The sequence below is a fragment of the Enhydra lutris genome, unplaced genomic scaffold (assembly GCF_002288905.1).
Source record: "Enhydra lutris kenyoni isolate GAN:26980312 unplaced genomic scaffold, ASM228890v2 scaffoldscaffold21, whole genome shotgun sequence".
Classification (NCBI taxonomy): domain Eukaryota; kingdom Metazoa; phylum Chordata; class Mammalia; order Carnivora; family Mustelidae; genus Enhydra; species Enhydra lutris.
The window spans coordinates 12431754-12455682 of NW_019154105.1; the positions used below are offsets into that span (position 1 = coordinate 12431754).

Consider the following 23929-nt stretch of genomic DNA (forward strand, 5'->3'; position numbering starts at 1 on the left):
AAATTAACTGCAAGGCTAAAGAATCATGAGGAGAAAGCCATGAGTTCCGTGCTTTGCTTTCTCCTCCTCTGGAATTCTGCTGCTCTCCTTGGTATTGAAACTGCACTCCTTGGTAGGTGAAATTGATCCTGGCTGGGTTTCTTGTTGATCTTCTGGGGGAGGGGCCTGTTGTAGTGATTCTCAAGTGTCTTTGCCCCAGGCGGAGTTGCACCGCCCTTACCCAGGCGGGTCTGAGTAATCCGATCGGGTTTGCTTTCGGGAGCTTTTGTTCCCTGAGCGCTTTCCGTAGAGTTCCGGAGGACGGGAATGAAGATGGTGGCCTCCCGGTCTCCGGCCCGGAGGAACCGAGAGCCCGGGGCCCCACTCCTCAGTGCGCCCTCAGAGAACAGCGCCCAATTACTCCCGTCACCCTGGCCTCCGGCCACGCTCCGAGCTGACCAAGCCTGTGACTGGTTAAGGTAACCCCGAGATTAGAGCTCACTCCTCAGCTCTGTCTCTGTAGCTGACTTCCCCGTTCTAATACCTGTAAGCTCTTTGGCACTCAGACACCCCCGATCCTTCTGTGACCCTGCGGGACCTGAGGCCACGCTGACCCTGCGTGGGCTTCACCCCGGTTAATCCTCTGGAGCGATGTCCCTCAGCAGAACAGACTTTTAAAAGTCCTGATTTTGTTCTCCGTTGCTCCGCCGCTTCCAGGAGCTGGCCCCTCCCCCCGCGGTCTATCTTCCCATCGCTTTGGAGTCTCTTCTCCGCCAGTCCTGCCTTTCCGAAAGTGGTTGATTTTCTGTTTGTAGAGTTGCTGTTCTTCTTCTCTTCGATCTCCCGTTGGATTTGTAGGTGTTTGCAATCTTTAGATAAGCTATCTAGCTGATCTCCCACTACCTGAAGTAGTCTCAGCCTGCTACTTCTCCGCCATCTTGACTCCCTGGTTTCTGATGCTTGGCGCAAAATAAAGCTTTGCTTGATTTTCACTGTGGATCAGTCTCGTTCCTTTGATCATGGACCCTAACATTGGAGGCTCGTTTGGGATCAAACAATGAGAACTGATCCAGCGTCGGAATTTCTGGGAAAAGCCTCTGGAGGTATTAGGATCTTGTCTGTCTATCTGATAGCAGAGCTCCAGGGTATAGCCCACTGGGAAGAAGCTGGATGCAGCCATGCCCCCAGGGCTGGAGTGGATGCAGGGATGCTCCATCCCTCTGCTGGTAGATCGACAGGGGGTTCAAGTCCCCCTGGGCGGTCAGGGAATTCGAGTCCCCTGGGTGGTCGGGGGTTTCGAGTCCCCCTAGATGGTAGGGTGGTTAAGTGACCACCTCTTGATTTTGGCTCAGTTCATGACCTCAGGATTGTGAGATGGAGCCCCACAGTGGGCTCCATGATGAAAGTGGAGCCTGCTTTAGATTCTCTCTCTCCCTATCCCTGGTCCTTCCCCCTCACTTCCACACACACAGTCTTTCTTTCTAAAAGAAAATTATACATTTATACTTCATAATATGCAAATATAACACTATATAGATAAAAATAATCAAAATGAGCAAAAAAATGCATGTATTTTTTCACATCAAGTATATACCTGGATGGAGACCAGAGGTGAATCTTACTTCTTTTTTTATTCTCTTTCATACTTTTCCAAATATTCTTTTAATAAGCCTGTGTTATTTTAAAGCAAACAGACACACCATTAGTAATTTGCTAGCTTTTTTTACTAGAATTATAATGACTACCTTAAAATGTTTTGTATGCTTTCAGTGTTCGTTGATAATCTCATTTGTCTAACTCCTAAGTATGAAACATTATGATTACATTTATACTTAATTGAATATAAAAATAAGTACATGTAATATGAGTATTCCTATTACATCAGTACTTCATTGGTTTTCCTTATGTAACATCTTTTGTCCTTGTTTCTTTATCTGTCATGCCAGGAGTTTTACTAGATGTCTCTTCATCTATTTATAGTCTAACATGCTATAATTTTGCAGTTTGACTCATGAGATAAGGTATTTTATTTACCTCGATAAGTTCTATGGAGATTTAGTGGTAAGGAACTAGACAACTTAGGGCCAAATACTCGCTGTATAAATAGATTCCCCAGAATGACCTTGAGGGTAAGACTCTGGAACAAAAATGTTAAAATGATCAGCAGCCAACCAGAAAATAATAGTTCTCCAGGGAAGAAATATATTGAACATATTCTTCTTATTGAAAGCCATAAAAAAAAAAACTTTCCTATATATATTTTGCAGTCCTAGAGGGAAAGGATAAGATACCACAGTTAATATTCTACTAATTATTGGCATTTTATTACATACAGTCACATTCATAATGTCCACAACAAAGTATCTTAAGTTTCTGTGTAATTACTTCTTACAGAGCAATTTTCAACACCTTTCTGGATTGTCTTTCTGTCTCCTAATTCTCTCCTTAGAGCAATTTTTACCCCCATTGTGGGGGTATACCAAGGGGCACTGAAAAATAACATCTTCTCTTTTATAACTAGTGCCTCTCTATTTTCTATTTAAAAAAAAACCTCACAGTCTTGCATAAATTGGTAACACATTTCATGATAAAGAACAGCCTTTCCTTCTTCTGATTCCTATATCATTGCCATCATACTTCCTGCTGCCTTGACAGTATTTGTCAGACTCAACAACTTCACTATTTCATTAAGGGAATATATTCTAACATGCCCCCAGTTTAATACACACTCTGTTATATTCATTTTTTAAGTCACAAGAAATGCACCTGTCTTCTATAAAGCCTTCACTTACCTTTCCAGCTGACTTAGTGCCTCTTCCTTTGAATTCTGAATGATATTCTAATGCAGTTTGAATTGTACACAAAACAGTTGTATAAATACACTGCCTCTTTCAAAACTTTATATCATCCTACTCTCTTCCTATTTCTAAGACTTATAATCAATAATTTGCTGAAATTCACTCAATCTCAAGTAATCCAAAACCAAAGACTTCGTAACTCATGGTGGAACCAAAGGCATCTATGAGGCAATCTATTATGGTATCCCCATAGTGGGCATCCTTTGCTTGCAGATCAAACTGCTAACATTGCCCACATGAAGGCCAAGGGAGCAGCTGCCAAACTGGACTTCCACACAATGTCTAATACAGATTTGCTCAATGCAAGGACAGTCATTAATGACCCTTCATGAGTATTAAAATTTTTTTTCAATAGCTAGAACCATTGATAGGCTCTTCTGTCAACAGTGACTATGAGTTTCATCCCATTCTTGAGGCTAATTTTCAAATTAGCAACGTGAATTAGCTGATCTTAAATCCACTTTTATTTTCAACCATCCATTTCAAAGTTGCATTTTAACCTAATTGATTTAATAGACAACTAGTGCAACAACTTTCTACCCCCAAAATATAAAATAATATACATAACTTAAAAAGGACACATCTTTAAAAATAGGATAGAACCCAAAGAAGGAGACAATGATGAACTAGTAGAAATATCACAGATTATATCAACTCAGTATCTGGAATTTCTGAAATTAAAAATCTCTTTTTGCTCAAAGGTTGATTATATCATCATTATTTGAGTAGATACTGTAATAAAATGTAATTCACATACCGTAATTCACCTGTTTAAAGTACAAAATTCAAATATATATAGCACACTTACAAAGCTATGAAACCTTCCCCACATCATAAATTTAGAACATTTTCATCATCCTAAAAAGAAACCTCATATGTCCTAGAGGTCATTTTGTATTCTCTCTCCCAAAGCAACCATTAATCAAATTTCTGTCCCTATAGATTAGCTTTCCTGGACATTTATATAAAAGGAGTCTGTCATCCACGGTCTTTTGTAGCTAACTTCTTTTATGTAGCACATGGATTTTTTAAATGTTTTAAATTTATTATTAAAGTATAATTGACAGAAATGTTATATTAGTTTCTGTTGCCAACTGTTAAAATTGAGGTATCTTCTCATGATTGGACTGTAAGTATTCTTTATATACTGTTGATATAAATATCCAATCAGAAATTTGATTTGCAAATATTTTCTCCCTTTCTGGATGGTTGATTTTTCACACTCTAATTGGTGTCTTCTCAAGCAGAAAACTTTTTAATTTTGATAAAATAAATTTTGGTAATTAAGTTTTTCAGTACTCCAAAGGAAAATACTATGTTGTGGCATTTGTAGTGCCTAACATGGCAACCATCATGCATTTGTTAACTACTATCAGCATTATTATTTGAGAAGGATATCACCTAAAGAATACATTAAAAATGAACAGAATAGAGAGCCCAGAAATGGACCCTCAACTCTATGGTCAACTAATCTTTGACAAAGCAAGAAAGAATGTCCTATGGAAAAAAGACAGTCTCCTCAACAAATGGTGTTGGGAAAATTGGACAGCCACATGCAGAAGAATGAAACTGGATCATTTCCTTACACCAGACACTAAAATAAACTCCATATGGATGAAAAAACTCAGTGTGAGACAGGAATCCATCAAAATCCTTGAGGAGAACACAGGGAGCAATCTCTTCACCTCAACCACAGCACTTCTTCCTAGAAACATTACCAAAGGCGAGGGAAGTAAGGGCAACAGTGAACTATTGGGATTTCATCAAGATAAAAAGCTTTTGCACAGCAAAGGAAACAGTCAACAAAACCAAAAGCCAACCAGCAGAATGGTTATATTTATTTATAAATATATGTATTTATATATAACAGAAGATATTTGCTAATGACATAGCAGATAAAGGGTTAGTATCCAAACTCTACAAAGAAGTTATCAAACCCAGCACGCAAAGAACAAATAATCCAATCAAGAAATGGACAGCAGACATGAACAGATATTTCTGCAATGAAGACATCCAGATGGCCAAAACACCTATGTAAAAGTGCTCAACATCACTTGGCATCAGGGAAATACAAATGAAAACCACAAGGAGATACCACCTCACACCAGTCAGAAAGACTAAAATTAAAAAGCTAGGAAACAACAGATGTTGGCAAGGATGGAGTGAAAGGGGAGCCCTCCTACTGTTGGTAGAAATGCAAGCTGGTACAGCCACCCTGGAAAATAGTCTAGAGGATTCTCAAAAATAAAAAATAAATAAAAAATAAAAAAATTTTTAAAACAAAAAATAAAAATAAAAAAAGCTACCATATGACCCAGAAATTGCACTACTGGGTATTTACCCCAAATATACAAATGTAGTGATCCAAAGGGGCATGTGCACCCCAATGTTTTAACAGCAATGTCCACAATAGCCCAACGATGGAAAGAGCTCATATGTCCATCAACAGATGAATGGATAAAGAAGCTATGGTATAGACATCTAGTGAAATATTATGCAAGCATCAAAAAATGAAATCTTACCATTTGCAACAACATGGATGGAACTAGAGGATATTATGCTAAGTGAAATAAGTCAGTCAGAGAAAGACAATTACCAGATGATCTCACTGATATGTAGAATTTGAGAAACAAGGCAGAGGATCATAGAGGAAGAGAGGGAAAAATGAAACAAGAAGAAACCAGAGAGGGAGACAAATCAGAAGAGACTCAATCTCAGGAAACAAACAGGGTTGTTGGAGTGGGGGTGAGGGATGGGGTGCTGAGTGATGGACATTGGGAAGGGTATGTGTTGTGGTGGGTGTTGTGTGAGACTGATGAATCACAGACCTGTACTTCTGAAACAAATACTTTATTATATGTTAATAATAATAATAAATACTCACCTGGCTGCTTTCCCTCTCATGCTCTGCCTTTGATAATGGATGTAAAGTCTTACTAACTCACTAACCCCTCAGGGCTCAGCAGAGGCAACAGACAGAAATGCCCATCTCCCAATTTTTCCCTGAAAGAGCCCTATTTGCATACCTTGCAAGTTGCTGCCTGAGGAATAGGCTTCAAATTCAGCACACATCTAGCAACAGACGGAAAACCGCCCTGGAGTTCAGAGGGTGCTATTCTCATGCTCACACTTTCACCCATTCCAGATCACCATTGTCTCACCAGAATGACCTTGTACCCATGTCTGGCAGGCTGACTTTTGGGGGAGGTACACAGGAGACATAAAACTTGATCAGCTGGCTCAAATGTAACAACAACATCATATGTTAGTCCACAAAAATGTCTAAATAAATTTTAGAAACTTGAAATCATATCAAGCAAATTCCCTGATTTGGTGCACAGATGTGTCAGAAGTGTTGTATTGTGAAGTAATTAGAAATACCTACATTGGTCTCAGCTCCCAGTCTCTGACAGAGAGTTCCTAAAATCCTTATAAATTCCTTAGTGATAAGTACACTGGGAGCATCTTTTGTTCTAACATTTTGTCTTTGTCCTCAGTCCCTGACACAGGGGTCCTAAAACCCTTGTAAATTCCTAAGTGATAAGAGCACTCTTTTATTCTAATGAGGTAATTCTAGGTGGGCTCCTAGAAAGAGGAGAGGTTAAACCAGGAAAACCACAGCATAATTGGATCTTGGGATTTTTCAACCTCACCCCCCACTTCTTTAAATGGGAGAGATGATAGAACTGGAGCTAATATTGATCATGCTTCCATGAGAAAGCCTTCATAAAAATCCCAAAGATACAGGGTTCAGAAAGCCTCCAGATTGGAGAACATATCCATTTATTTGGGGATGGTATACCCCAAATTCACCAATAATCTGCTATACTCCCAAGCCTCCTAGACCTTGTATTATGGATCTCTTCATTTGGCCGTCCATATCCTGTAACAGACTGATAAATGTAATTTACTGGTTTCCCTGAATTTTGTGAGCTGTTCCAACAAGTAATCAAAACCAAGGGGGAAGAGGTCAAGACAATTTCCAATTTGTATCCAAGTTGAACAGAAGCTATAGCTAACCAGAGGATGTACTACCTGTAATTAGCATTTGAAGTGGCATCCTATAAGACAAGAGCCCTTAACCTGTGAGACATGGTGTTGTCTCTGCCACTTCTTGAGGGTACACAGGAGAATAATGAGGCACAGACATGTCAGCTGCAAGAGAAAGGGAGCAGGGGTGACAGTAGAAAAGACTGTTGCCCCGAACAACTCCTCAGTCTCATATTTATTGGAAAGCAGGTAACAATCAATAGAGAAGCCAGAGTGGGTTACACATTGACCATGAGTCTTGTAGATAAGTAAGAAGAAAGACAAAATATGTCTGGTCACATAGTACATGACCTATTGTGAGTAAGCCCAAAGAAAGGATTGTCTGACTAACTGCAGGCACCCTCTGGGAGGGGGGATAACAGAAAATAAAACAGGTGGCATTCTGCCCTGAGTGAGCTGGGCATCCCCAGCTGCTCAGCTTCAAAGATCTATATTATCCTCTCCCCTAGTGGCCTGTTGTCCTCACATGTTTTTCTTATGTCTATATCTAAGCATGCTTAGTGGCTAGTATCATTTCTGATGGGTTGTATTCTAAACAGTACATTCTTTTGAGGGATGGTTAGTCTCCAGGTAGCTAGTGTCAGAACTGAACTAAATTCAAGGACACCCAGGTGATGTCACAGAAAGGAAAAATTAAGACTGTATCTATTTGCAGGTGACATAATATTATATATAGAAAACTGTAAACCCCCCCCCAAAAAAGAAAAATACCAAAAAACAAAAACCAATTACAAGGGCTGCGTTTTGAGCGTGAGCCCTTATAGGGACATACCAGCTTCCCCACAGGGAGGAGGCCAAGGCTACAGCTTGAGGGAGGACCTGTGTCTGTTACAGCCAGTGTGAGGTGAGGAGAAAATTCTTCCCTGCTGCTCAGATAATCAAGAGTTTTGGCTGGACCTTTGAGTACACACCAAGAGAGTGAGCAGCCAGACAAAAAGCACAGGCTATGGCACTGAAGTGGATTAATAAGGACCTTAGTGACTTGGCCCATGACTCACCAGGACAACATTCTGCAGGTCTGGTTGGAGATTGCATGTTTCATTGGCAAGCAACAATCGTGGGACCTAATGACAGCTCATATCAAGACAGTGTATTGTTTTTAACAATTAATTTTCCTGCAGATTACACCTTCAAATCACCTAAGGTTGCATTTACAACAAGAATTTATCATCCAAATATTAATAGTAATGGCAGTATTTGTCTTGATATTCTAAGGTCACAATGGTCTCCTGCTGTAACTATTTCGAAAGTTCTTTTATCCACTTGTTCATTGGTGTGTGATCCAAACCCAGATGACCCCTAGTACCAGAGATTGCATGGATCCATAGAACAGAGAGAAGTACAACAGAATATCTTGGGAATGGATTCAGAACTATGCCATGTGATGCTTCCTTAAAGTCAGAATAACCTGCATTATAGCTGGAATAAACTTTAAATCACTGTTCCTTTTGTTTGTTTGTTTGTTTGTTTGTTTCATTTTCTTACCTGACTGCTCCTCTATTAGACCTCATATGTTTTAATTTTATTTTTTGTTGCCTTCCTCCGCCCATTCACATGCTCATCTGAGAAGACTTAAGTTCTTCCAGCTTTGGACAGTAACTGCTTTTAGAACTGGAAAGTAGTTACAAGAAAACAGTTGCTCAAGATTCAGAATTTTTTAAAAAATGAAGCATGTTTATTACGTGGCCAGTGTCTTCACTCTAACTTGGTTATGAGACTAAAGCCATTCCTCACTGCACTAACGTGCTGAAGAAATCATCTGAGTGGGAGGGAGATGGATGCTTGGTTTTCACATCAAAGGAAACAGCATCATTCTAGTACCAGGCTTTTTTAAGCCTTCCACTGTTACTGATTTGAGGTACATGATATATTTTATGCTTATAACTGATGTGGCTGGAATATAGGTATTGCATTGATAGCATCAGCAGAACAGAAAATGCGATGTATTTTATGAATGTCGATAAAGGAATGGCCTGTTCTTGTTCTACAGAGAATGAAAAGTGGAAGTCAAACACCCTTGTATTCCAAAATAGGGTCTCAAATATTTTGTAATTTTCATTTAAATTGTAATGATAGTTAGTTCTATGAGTTAATCTGTCTTCCAATATGATATTTAATATAGCACTGAATAAATAAAGCAAGTTGCTGATGGATGAGTGAGCAACTCTGCTAGTAACTGATTTTTCTTCAATAAAGTTGCACAAACAACAACAACAAAATACTTGAAGTAATAAAGTCAGTAAAGTTGTAGTATACAAAATCATTACATAAAAATAAGTTGCATTTCTATACACTAACATCAACTATTAGAAGAAGAAATTAAGCTCTTTTCCTTAGCACTGACTGAGAAGGGAGCAATCATCTCCTACTCAATATCCTGGCCATCCTCAGACCTCTGATGAAACCCAAGATCATTAAAAAGAGGACCAAGAAGTTCAGCCAACTTCAATCAGACCTATATGTGAAAATTAAGCACAACTGGCAGAAACCCAGAAGCACCAACAATAATGCACACAGGCGATTCAGGGGCTAGTCCTTGATGCCCAAATTGGTTATGGGAGCACAAGAAAACAAAGTACATGCTTCCCAGTGGCTTCTGGATATGCCTAGTCCACACATCAAGGAACTTGAAGTGCTGCTGATGTGCAAAATAATGATGCTCAATGCTCTCCTCAAAGAACCAATGGTCCAAAGATGATGCCCAATGGTCTCCACCAAGAACCACAAGGTCACTGTGGAAAGAGCAGCCCAGCTGGCCATCAGAGTTATCAATCCCAATGCCAGGATGCACAGTTAAGAAAATAATAGACAGTTTATATGCATTTTGTATATACAAAAAAAAAAAAAAAAAAGAAAAAAAGAATAAGAAAAAAAAAGAAAAGAAAAAGTAGAAATTAAGAAAGCAACCCCATCTATAATTCCATCAAGAAAAATAAAATGGTGGAGCACCGCCATTGACTGGGTGGCTCAGTTAGTTAAACATCTGACTCTTGATTTCACTTCAGGTCACGATCTCATGGTCATGAGATCAAGCCCCTCATCAGCCTCCCCACTCAGTGTAAGTCTGCTTGTGACCCTCCCCTGCTTGCACTTTCACTCTCTTTCTTTCTCTCTCATAAAAATAAATAGAAATCTTGTTATTTTTTAAAGAATAAAAAAACTTAAATGCATTTAACTAGGGAGGTGATAAATCTATACCTTGAAAACTAAAGAGACTGATGAAGGAAATTGAAGAAGTCTCAAATAAATGGAAAGATATTTCATGCTCATGTATTGGAAAAATTAATATTGTCAAAATATCCACACTACCCAAAGCAATCTATAGATTCAATGCAATCCCTATCAAAATTCCAATAGTATTTTTCACAGAAATAGAACAAAGAATCCTAAAATTTGTATGAAAACAAAAAGATCCAAAACACTGAAAGCAATCTTGAAAAACAAATAAAAAGCCAGAGGCATCACACTTCCTGATTTGAAATCATAGTTCAAAGCTTTAGGGATCAAAAAGTATAATACTGGCATTAAAACAGACACATAAGCTGTGATCACCAAGATAGCATGGTACTGGCATAAAAACAGACACATAGACCACTGGAACAGAGTAGAGAACCCAGATATGGACCCTCAACTTTATGGTCCAATAATCTTCAACAAAACAGGAAAGAATATACAGTGGAAAAAAGACAGTCTCTTCAATAAATGGTGCTGGGAAAACTGGACAGCTATATGTAGAAGAATGAAACTCGAACATTCTCTTACACCCTACACAAAGATAAACTCGAAATTGATAAAAGACCTCAAAGTGAGACAGCAATCCATCAGAATCCTAGAGGAGAACATAGGCAGTAACCTCTTAGATATCAGCCACAGCAACTCTTTCAAGATATGACTCCAAAAGCAAAGGAAACAAAAGTGAAAATGAACTTTTGGGACTTCATCTAGATCAAAAGCTTCTGCACAGCAAAGGAAACTATCAACAAAACAAAGAGGCAACCCACAGAATGGGAGAAGATCTTTGCAAATGACACTACAGACAAAAGGTTGATATCCAGGATCTATAAAGAACTCCTCAAACTCAACACACACAAAACAGATAATCATATCAAAAAATGGGCAGAAGATATGAACAGACACTTCTCCAATGAAGACATACAAATGGCTATCAGACATATGAAAAATGTTCATCATCACTAGCCATCAGGGAGATTCAAATTAAAACCACATTGAGATACCACCTTACACCAGTTAGAATGGCCAAAATTAGCAAGAAAGGAAACAACATGTGTTGGAGAGGATGTGGAGAAAGGGGAACCCTCTTACACTGTTGGTGGGAATGCAAGTTGGTGCAGCCACTTTGGAGAACAGTGTGGAGATTCCTCAAGAAATTAAAAATAGAGCTTCCCTATGACCCTGCAAGATGTAGTGAAAAGAAGGGCCATCTGTACCCCCAATGTTTATAGCAGCAGTGGCCATGGTCGCCAAACTGTGGAAAGAACCAAGATGCCCTTCAATGGATGAATGGATAAGGAAGATGTGGTCCATATACACTATGGAGTATTATGCCTCTATCAGAAAGGATGAATACCTAACTTTTGTAGCAACATGGACGGGACTGGAAGAGATTATGCTGAGTGAAATAAGTCAAGCAGAGAGAGTCAATTATCATATGGTTTCACTTATTTGTGGAGCATAACAAATAGCATGGAGGACAAGGGGAGTTAGAGAGGAGAAGGGAGTTGAGGGAAAATTGGAAGGGGAGGTGAACCATGAGAGACTATGGACTCTGAAAAACAACCTGAGGGTTTTGAAGGGGCGGGGGGTGGGAGGTTGGGGGAACCAGGTGGTGGGTCTTAGGGAGGGCACAGATTGCATGGAGCACTGGGTGTGGTGCAAAAACAATGAATACTGTTACACTCTAAAGAAATAAAAAATTTAAAAAAATAAATAAATAAAACAGACACGTATATCAATGGAACATGAGAGAAAGCCCCAAAATAAATTCACACATTTTTGGTCAATTAACTTAAGACAATGGAGGAAAGAGTATGCAATAGACAAAGAACAATCTCTTCGATAACTGTTGTTGGGAAACTGGACAGCCACATACAAAGCAAGAACATTAGATCCCTCTCTCACACTATACACAAAAATTAACCCAAAATGGGTTGGAAACTTAAATGTGAAACCTGAAACTAGAAAATTCAAGGAGGAAAACATAGGAGATAAGTTCCCTGACATCGGTCACAGCAATAATTTTTGGGATATAACACATAAAACAAAGGCAACAAAAGCAAAATAAACCCATGAGACAACACCAAATTAAAAGCCTTCTGCACAGCAGAGGAAACCATCAAGAAAAAGAAAAGGTAATTTATAGAATGGGAGAAAATATTTACAAATTATATTTCTGATAAGGGATTAATATCCAAAAATATATAAATAACTCATTTACCTTCATGCCAAAATAAGAAACAATCCAATTAAAATAATGGGTAGAGGAACTGAATAGACATTTCTCCCAGGAAGACATACAAATGGTCAACAGGTACATGAAAAGATGCTCAACACCACTAATCATTAGGGAAATGCAAAACAAAATAATGGGGTAACACCTCATACCTGATAGAATGGCTATTACCAAGAAGACAAGAGACCATATATGTGTGAGTGTTGGCAAGGATGTAAAGAAAAAGAAACCCTTGTACACTTTTGGTGGGAATGTGTGTTGGTGCAGCCACCATGGAAAATACTATGGAGGTTCCTTAAAATATTGAAAATAGAACTATCATATGACTCAGCCACCCAAGGAAATGAAATCACTATCTGCATTTCCATGTTTATTTTGGCATTATCTACAATAGCCATAACACAGGAACATTCTAAGCATCCATCAATGATGAATGGATAAAGAGAATACAGTATGTATCTATACATACAACTAGGACTCTTATTCATCATAAAAAAGAAGGAAATCCTGCCATTTGTGACAACATGAATGGACTTTGAGGGCATGATGCTAAGTAAAATAAATCAGACAGAGAAGACAAATACTGTATGATCTCATTTATATGTGAAATCAAAAATAATTGAACTCCTAGCAATGGAGAACAGACTGGTGGTTGCTAAAACTGGAGTTTGGGGGAAATGGGTGAAGGTGGTCAAAAATACAAACTTTTAGTTACAACATGAATAAGAACTGGGGAGCTGATACACAGCATATTGACTGTAATTAATGACACTGTCATGTATATTTGAAAGTAGTTAAGAGAGTAGATCTTAAAAGATTCATCACAAGAAAAATTTATACCTATATGAGGTGATGGATGTTAACTAAAATTATAGGAATCAATTCACTATGTGTACATGTACCAAATTATTAAGTTGTATGCCTTATAATGTTATATGCCAATATATATCAGTAAAACTGAAAAATGACCCTTTAAAACACAGACACTAGAAAAACAGAAAGAAAGGAAACAATATCCAAAACTAGTAGAAGAAAAAAAAAAAAGCTCAGAATTAGAATACCAAAAAATAGAGAATAACAATAAAGCAAAATAACAGTACCAAAATTTGGTTCTTTCCAAATACCAACAAAACTAATAAAACTTTAGCTAGATAGACACCCAAAAAAGAGAGACTCACATTTCTAAAATAAGAAATGAGATTGAAGATATTGCTACTAACTTTATGTAAATAAAAAGGATCATAAGAGAATATTAATATAAATTGTATGCCAACAAATGAGATAACTAGGTGAAAGGGACAAATCATTAGAAAAACATGAACTGTTTTAGACCCATAACAACAAAAATAGGGATTGAATTAGTAATCAAAAAACTACCACAAAGGAAAGCCCAGGTCCAGGTCGATTCACTGAATGGTTCTACCAAGAATTTAAAGAAAAATTAATATTGTTTCTTTCTAAAAATCCCCCCAAAAGTACAAGAAGAGAAAACACATGACACTGAATAAAACATGATACTAAAACCAAATAATGACATCACAAGAAAGCTATAGATCAATATCCCTTATGAATATATGTAAAAATCCTCAACAAAATGTTAACAAACAAAATACTTAACCATATAGAAAGAATTATACACATGAAAAAATTGGAATTAATCCCAGGAAAACAAAGTGGCTTTAACATCTGAAAAATCAATTAATATAATACCACATACCAACGGAATAAAAGACAAAACTGCATGATCATCTTAATAAATGTGAACAAATTCATTGTTATTTCATGAGCTTCAACAACCTTCATGATAAGAATACTCAGTAATCTAGGAATAGAATTGAACTTCCTCCAACTGAAAAAAAGTACCTACAAAAAACCCATGCCAACATCATACTTAATGGTGAAAGACTTAAATGCTTTCTTTCACAGATAAGGAAAAAGACAAGAAAAGCCACCCTTTCCACTTCTGTTCAATGTCTTACATAGGTACTAGCTAAAACATTAGACAAGAATATGAAATAAAATAAATTCTAATTTGAAAGGAAGAAATAAATCTATCTTTATTGGCAGATGACATGATCTTATGTAGAGAAAATCTAAAGGGTGCCACTAAACTAATATTAGATCAAAACATGAACTAAGCAAGTTTTCAGGATACAAGATCAATACACAGAAATCAACTGCATTTCTATATATTTGCAATGACCACTCCAAAATGGAATTAAGAAAACAATTCCATATATAATACCATCAAGAAGAATAAAATACAAATAAATTTAATAAAAGAAATTCAAAGCTCATACTGTTGAAAACTAAAATATTGTGAAAGTAAATTAAAGAAGATCTATGTCCTTCCTGATTTCAAAGCCAGCTACTAATCTACAGTACTCAAGAGAGTGTGTGACAGGTAAAGGGACAGACATAAAGATCAATGGAATTGATTTCACAACCCAGAATAAATTCTTACGAGAAAAATAATTATCCACATGTAGAAGAATGAAATTGGATCCCCCCCCACCTCACACCATATACAGAAATTAACTCAAAATGGGTCAAAAATCTAATGCAAGACTTGAAATAATAATTTTAAAAGCTCCTAACAGAAAACATGAGGACAATATTGTAACCTTGGATTTAACAATGGTTTCTTAGGTATAATACTAAAAGCACAAGCAACCGAAATTAAATTTATATTAGTGTGGACTTCATCAAAATTAAAACTTTGTGCTTCAAAGGATATAATCAAGAAAGTAAAAAACAAAACAACAACAAAACCCCAGAGAATTGGAGAATTATTTGCAAATCATGTCTGATAATGAGCTTGTACTGAAAACACATAAAAAACACCCACAACTCAATAAGAAGACAAAAAATAATCCAATAAAAATGAGCAAAGTGGGCACTTGGGTGGCTCATCGTTAAGCAACTGCCTTCAGCTAAGGTCATGATTCCAGGACGCTGGGATTGATCCAGCCCTGCATCCCACTCCCTGCTTGGCAGGAAGCCTGCTTCTCTTTCTCCCCTTCCCCTGCTTGTGTTCTGACTCTCTCTGTATCTCTCCCTGTCAAATAAACAAATAAAATATTTTAAAAAATAAGCAAAGTATCTAAAAGAAATGTCTACATGGAAGATATACAAACAGCTAATAAGCACATGAAAAAGAAATGCTCAGCATCATTAGGCATCAGAGAATTATAAGTCAAAACCACAATAAGATACAACCTCATGCCCAGTAGTATAGCTGTAAAAATAAAAAGACAAATAATAAATAGTGTTGGCAAGAACTTGGGAAATTAAAATCCTCATATCTTGCATCTGGGAATTGAAAGTGGTACAACCACTTTGGAAAACAGTTTGCAAATTCCTCAAAGATGACACACAGTTACCATAGGAACCAACAATTCCACTTCTCCATATATACCCATGAAAAAGGAAAACATGTCCACACAAAACTAGTTCATTAAAGTTAATAAACATTATTAATGGTCAAAAATTAGAAAAAGGAAACACAATTGTGTCTTGACTAATAAATAACAAAATGTGTCTATCCTATGTAATATTATTTGGTAATAAAAGGGAATGAAGTCCCAATTCACGATACAACAGAGATAAACCTTTAAAACACTTTGCTAATTTAAAGAAGCAGGTCACAAACACCACATATTCTGATTTCTTTTACATGAAGTGCCTAGAATAGCCAAATCTGTAGAGATAGAACATAGATTCACTGTTGCCTATGGCTGGAGAAATGCGGAAGTTGAGGGGAAATGGCTAAAGGTTACAGGCTTTTCTGCAGGATGGTGAAAATGATAATGTTTTCATGGTTGCATAATTCTGCAAATATACTATGAACCACTGAATTGTACATTTTAAATCGGCCAACCATAGGATATGTGAATTGCATGTCAGCAAAGTCCAAGTTTTTTAAAAAACAAAACAAAAATCTTTGAGCACTGATATCCAAGAAGTCGTGATTCACATGTATAATTATTTCTAATTCTTCTTTCCCAACTTCATTCAGAAAGAATTGGCAAATACAATTGCATTTATATGAAGCATACAGCATGATGAGTTGATATAAATATTATGGAATAATTACCAAGATCAATATAATTAACATATCCATCAAATCACATAGTTTTTTGTGTGTGAAAATGCTTAAGATCTACTCTGAGCAACTTTCAAGGATACAATACTGTAGTGATAACTACAGTCACCACACTCTGATATTCTCAATTTATTCTTCCTGTAACTACAAGTTCACCTTGGACCTACATTTCTCCATTCGCTGTTCCCCTCAGCCCTTGACAAGTACTATTCTAGGTTTCTTATCAAATCTGCCTTTATATATATTTTTTTAAGATACTACACCTAAATGATACCAAACACTATCTTTCTCTCCCTGGTTTTTTTTTTTTTCTTTAACTAAATGCCCTCCAAATAGATCCATGTTGTGACTTGTGGCAAATGGCAAAAGAAGAATTTTCCATTTGTCAAAGGACATTTAGGTTGTTTCCATATTTTGGCTATTGTGAATAACGTTGTAATAAACATGAAAGTTCAGAAACCTCTTTGAAATGGTGATTTCAGAGTCAAGATGGTGGAGAGTCGCAGGCTGAGATGACATCAGGTAGCAGGAGAGCAGCTAAATAGCTTATCAAACCATTGCAAACACCTACAAATCCAACAGGAGTTTGAAGAGAAGAAGAGCAGCAATTCTGGAAACAGAAAATCAACCACTTTCTGAAAGGTAGGACTGGCGGAGAACTGAATCCAAAACAATGGGAAGATAGACTGTGGGGGGAGGGGTTGGCTCCCAGCAAACTGTGGGGCAACTGAGCACAAAATCAGAACTTTTAAAAGTCTGCTCCACTGAGAGACATCGCTCCGGAGGCTAAACCGGGGTGAAGCCCATGCAGGGACAGCGTGGCCTGAGGTCCCGTGGGGTCACAGAAGGATCGGGGGTGTCTGAGTGTTGCAGAACTGCAGGTTATTGGAATGGGGAAGCCGGCTACAGAGACAGAGCCGAGAAGTGAGCGCTCAGCTCTGGGTCACCTTGAACCATAATCCATGACACAGGCCAATTTTCTGTGAGGGGGGGTCCCCACAAGATCCAGGGAGACACCCCCTGGAAGAGTTCAGGGATCTGCGGGGTTCAGAGACTCCAGGTGGAGCTGTGTGCCAGAGACAGAGACAGACGCTTGGTCACAGGCTGGGTGAGTTTGGAGCGCAGCTGGAGGCCAGGGAGATGGGAGTGATTGAGAGCTTTTCTCTGAGGGCGCACTGAGGAATGGGGCCCCGAGCTCTCAGCTTCTCTGGGCCAGAGATAGAGAGGCCACTGTTAGTATTCCCATCCTCCAGAACTCTACAGAAACCCTTCAGGGGAAAAAAGCTCCCGAAAACGAACACAGGCGGGTTACTTAGCCTGGCTCCTGGTAAGGGCAGTGCAATTCCACCTCGGGCAAAGACACTTGAGAATCACTACAAAAGGCCCCTCCCTCAGAAGATCAACAAGAAATCCAGCCAAGACCAAGTTCACTTACCAAGGAGAGCAGTGGAATTCCAGAGGAGGAGAAAGCAAAGCATGGAATTCATGGCTTTCTCTCCATGAATCTTTAGTCTTCCAAAGATAATTAATCTTTTTAAAATTTTATTATTTTTTTCTTCTGCTAATTTTTTTAAACTTTTACCCTTTCCTCTTTTAACGTGTTTTAACTAGTTTATCTTAATATCTTTCATTAAAAACAAAAAAAAATTGAACCTTCATTATTGTAGTCATATTTTATCCTTCATTGTATCTAACTATATTCTTTGTATACACATAGGGATTTTTCTTCTAAAAAATTTGGGGTACGACTTCTTCTAATAAATCACAATACACCCTAAATCTAGCACCGGGGTTGTTCTAGTCCCCAGCCTGAGCAAATTCTCTCCACCTTCTTTTTCTTTATTCTCATAAACAACTTACCTTAGCAATTCCTTTTTTTAGAAATTAAACAATTTTTTTTCATCTTTAGAGTCATATTCCATCCCTTCATTATGTTTACCCTTATATACGTTTTTCATTCTTTAAAATTTTGGGAGGCAGTTTCTTCTAAGAGAGCAAAATACTCCCAAAATTAAGTGGGTAACCCTGTTCTAGTCACGAGTCTAATATATATATATATATAGATATAGATATATATATATATATATTATATGTATGTATTCTTTTTTATATTTTTTTCTTTATTTGTTTTCTTTTTAAATTTTTTTTTCTGAACTTCTTTTTATCCCTTTTCTCCCACCCAACCCCCATGATTTGGGGTCTCTTCTGATTTGGTTAAAGCACATTTTCTTGGAGTCTTTACCACACTTCTAGTATTTTATTTGCTCCTTCATATATTCTTACCTGGACAGAATGACAAGACAGAAAAACTCATCAAAAAAAAAAAAAAAAAAAAAAAAGAACAAGAGGCAGTACCGAAGGCTAGGGACTTAATCAATATGGACATTGATAATATGTCAGATCTAGAGTTCAGAATGACGATTCTCAAGGTTCTAGACAAGCTTGAAAAAGGCATTGAAGATGTTAGAGAAACCCTGTCGGGAGAAATAAAAGCCTTTTCTGGAGAAATAAAAGAAATAAAATCTAACCAAGTTGAAATCAAAAAATCTATTAATGAGGTGCAATAAAAAATGGAGGCTCTTACTGCTAGGATAAATGAGGCGGAAGAAAGAATTAACGATATAGAAGACCAAATGACAGAGAATAAAGAAGCTGAGCAAAGGAGAGACCAACAACTACTGGACCATGAGGGGAGAATTCGAGAGATAAGTGATACCATAAGATGAAAAAACATTTAAAAAAATTGGGATTCTAGAAGAAGAAGAAGAAAGAGAGAGGGGAGCAGAAGGTATATTGGAGAGAATTATTGTAGAGATTTTCCTTATTATGGAAAAGGGAACAAGCATCAAAATCCAGGAGGGACAGAGAACCCCCCTCAAAATCAATAAGAATAGGTCCACACCCCATCATCTAATAGTAAAATTTACAAGTCTTAGCGACAAAGAGAAAATACTGAAAGCAGCCCAGGCCAAGAAATCTGTAACATACAATGGTAAAAATATTAGATTGGCCGCAGACTTATCCACAGAGACCTGGCAGGCCAAAAAGAACTGGCATGATATATTCAGAGCTCTAAACGAGAAAAACATGCACCCAAGAATACTATATCCATCTAGGCAATCATTGAAAATAGAAGGAGAGATGAAAAGCTTCCAGGACAAACAAAAACTGAAAGAATTTGCAAACACCAAACCAGCTCTACAGGAAATATTGAAAGGGGCCCTCTAAGCAAAGAGAGAGCCTAAAAGTAGTAGACCAGAAAGGAACAGAGACAATACACAGTAACATTCCCCTTACAGGCAATACAATAGTACTAAATTCATATGTCTCAATAGTTACCCTGAATGTAAATGGGCTAAATGCCCCAATTAAAAGACACATGGTATCAGAATGGATAAAAAAACAAAACCCATCAATATGCTGCCTACAAGAAACTCATTTTAGACCCAAAGACACCTCCAGATTTAAAATAAGAGGGTGGAAAACAACTTATCTTGCTAATGGACATCAAAAGAAAGCTGGGGTGGCAATCCTTATATCAGATCAATTAGATTTTAAGGCAAAAACTATAATAAGACATGAGGAAGGACACTATATCATACTCAAAGGGTCTGTCCAACAACAAGATCTAACAATTTTAAATATCTATGCCCATAACGTGGGAGCAACCAACTATATAAACGAATTAATAACAAAATGAAAGAAACACATCAACAATAATACAATCAGTAGGGTACTTTAACACTCCCCTCACTGAAACGGACAGATCATCCAAGCAAAAGATCAACAAGGAAGTAAAGGCCTTCAGTGACACAATGGACCAGATGGACATCACAGATATATTCAGAATATTCCATCCCAAAGCAACGGAATACACATTCTTCAATAGGGCACATGGAACATTCTCCAGAACAGATCACATCCTGGGTCCTAAATCAGGTCTCAACTGGTATCAAAAGATTGGGATCATTCCCTGCATATTTTCAGACCACAATGCTCTAAAGCTAGAACTCAATCACAAGAGGAAATTTGGAAAGAACCCAAATACATGGAGACTAAACAGTATCTAAGGAATGAATGGGTCAACCAGGAAATTAAAGAAGAATTGAAAAAAATCATGGAAACAAATGATAATGAAAACACAATGGTTCAAAATCTGTGGGACACAGCAAAGGCAATCCTGAGAGGAAAATATATAGCAATAAAAGCCTTTCTCAAGAAACAAGAAAAATCTCAAATACAACCTAACCCTACACCTAAAGGAGCTGGAGAAAGAACAACAAAGAAAGCCTAAACCCAGCAGGAGAAGAGAAATCATAAAGATCAGAGCAGAAATCAATGAAATAGAAACCAAAAAACAATAGAACAAATCAACAAAACTAGGAGCTGGTTCTTTGAAAGAATTAAGAAGGTTGATAAGCTCCTGGCCAGACTTACCAAAAGAAAAGAGAAAGGACCCAAATAAATAAAATCATGAATGAAAGAGGAGAGATCACAACTGACACCAAAGAAATACACACAATTATAAGAACATAGTATGAGCAACTCTACACCAACAAATTTGACAATCTGGAAGAAATGGATGCATTCCTAGAGACATATAAACTGCCACAACTGAACCAGGAAGAAATAGAAAACCTGAACAGACCCATAACCAGTAAGGAGATTGAAACAGTCATCAAAAATCTCCAAACAAACAAAAGCCCAGGGCCAGACGGCTTCCCAGGGGAATTCTACCAAAATTTTAAAGAAGAATTCATTCCTATTTTCCTGAAACTGTGCCAAAAAATAGAAATGTAAGGAAAACTTCCAAACCCATTTTATGAGGCCAGCATCACCTTGATCCCCAAAGCAGATAAAGATCCCATCAAAAAAGAGAATTACAGACCAATATCCTTGATGAACACAGATGCAAAAATTCTCACCAAACAACTAGCCAATAGGATCCAACAGTACATTAAAAGGATTATTCACCACGACCAAGTGGGATTTATTTCAGGGCTGCAAGGTTGGATCAACATCCACAAATCAATCAATGTGATACAATACATTAATAAAAGAAAGAACAAGAAACACATGATCCTCTCAATAGATACTGAAAAAGCATTTGACAAAGTATAGCAGCCCTTCCTCATCAAAACTCTTCAAAGTGTAGGGATAGAGGGCATATACCTCAATATTATCAAAGCCATCTATGAAAAACCCATTGCAAATACCATTCTCAATGGAGAAAAACTGAGACCTTTTCTGCTAAGGTCAAGAACACGGCAGGGATGTCCGTTATCACCACTGCTATTCAACATAATACTAGAAGTCCTAGACTCAGCAATGAGACAACAAAAAGAAATTCAAGGCATCCAAATCGGCAAAGAAGTCAAACTATCACTCTTTGCAGATGACGTGATACTATATGTGGAAAACTCAGGAGACTCCACTCCAAATCTGCTAGAACTTGTACAGGAATTCAATAAGTGTCAGGATAGAAAATCAATGCTCAGAAATAAGTTGCATCTTTACACCAACAACAAGACAGAAGAAAGAGAGATTAAGGAGTCAATCTCATTTACAATTGCACCCAAAACCATAAGACACCTAGGAATAAACCTAACCAAAGAAGCAAAGAATCTATACTCAGAAAAATATAAAGTACTCATGAAAGAAATTGAGGAAGACACAAAGAAATGGAAAAGTGTTCCATGCTCATGGATTGGGAGAACAAATATTGTGAAAATGTCTATGCTGCCCAAAGCAATCTACACATTTAATGCAATCCCTATCTAAATACCATCCGTTTTTTTCAAAGAAATGGAACAAATAATCCTAAAATTTATATGGATCCAGAAAGGACCTCAAATACCCAAAGGAATATTGGAAAAGAAAGACACAGTTGGTGGCATCACAATTCCGGACTTCAAGCTCTATTACAAACCTGTCATCCTCAAGACATTATGGTACTGGCACAAAAACAGACACATAGACTGATGGAACAGAATAGAGAGCCCAGAAATAGACCCTCACCTCTATGGTCAACTAATCTTCGACAAAGCAGGAAAGAATGTTCAATGGAATAAGGACAGCCTCTTCAACAAATGGTGTTAGGAAAATTGGACAACCACATGCAGAAAAATGAAATTGGACAATTTCCTCACACCACACATGAAAATAGACTCAAAATGGATGAAGGATCTCAATGTGAGAAAGGAATCCATCAAAATCCTTGAGGAGAACACAGGCAGAAACCTCTTCGACCTCAGCTGCAACAAATTTTTCATAGAAACAACGCCAAAGGCAAGGGAAGCAAGGGCAAAAATGAACTATTGGGACTTCATCTAGATCAAAAGCTTTTGCACAGCAAAGGAAACAGTTAACAAAACCAAAAGACAAATGACAGAATGGGAGAAGATATTTGCAAACAACATAACAGATAAAGGGCTAGTGTTCAAAATCTATATAGAGCTTATCCAACTCAACACCCAAAGAACAAATAATCCAATCAAGAAATGGGCAGAGGGTATGAACAGACATTTCTGCAAAGAAGACATCCAGATGGCCAACAGACACATGAAAAAGTGCTCAAAACACTCAGCATTCAGGGATATACAAATCAAAACCACAATGAAATACGACCTTACACCAGTCAGAATAGCTAAAATTAACAAGTCAGGAAATGACAGATGCTGGTGAGGATGGGGAGAAAGGGGAATGCTCTTACACTGTTGGTGGGAATGCAAGCTGGTGCAACCGCTCTGGAAAACAGCAAGGAGGTTCCTCAAAAGTTCAAAATAGAGCTACCTTATGACCCAGCAATTGCACTACTGGATATTTACCCTAAAGATACAAACATAGTGATCCGAAGGGGCACATGCACCCGAATGTTTATAGCAACAATATCCACAATAGCCAAACTATGGAAAGAACCTAGATGTCCATCAACAGATGAATGGATAAAGAAGATGGGGTATATATATATACAATGGAATACTATGCAGCCATCAAAAGAAATGAAATCTTACCATATGCGATGACATGGATGGAAATAGAGGGTATTACGCTGAGTGAAATAAGTCAATCAGAGCAAGACAACTATCATATGATCTCCCTGATATGAGGATTTGGAGATGCAAAATGGGAAGTTTGGGGGGTAGGAAAAGAATAAATGAAACAAGATGGGATCGGGAGGGAGACAAACCATAAGGGACTCTTACTGTCACAAAACTAACTCAACGTGACTGGAGGGAGGAGGGTAGGGAGAAGGTGGTGGGGTTATGGACATTGGGGAGGGTATGTGATATGATGAGTGCTGTGAAGTGTGTAAACCTAGTGATTCAGACACCTGTACCCCTGGGGCTAATAATACATTATATGTTTATAAAAAAATAATAAAACAAATTTTATAAAATTAATAAAAAGAAGAAATAATAAGATACTTATTCAAAGAGTAAGATAACCTACTTATTGACACCAATA

General features: G+C 37.5%; 2 pseudogenes; both read left to right on the forward strand.

The window, feature by feature from the left end:
- LOC111148943 overlaps window positions 1–23929 on the forward strand; it is a 55024-nt pseudogene that overhangs the window by 16173 nt on the left and 14922 nt on the right.
- LOC111148944 lies at window positions 7834–8272 on the forward strand (annotated as a pseudogene).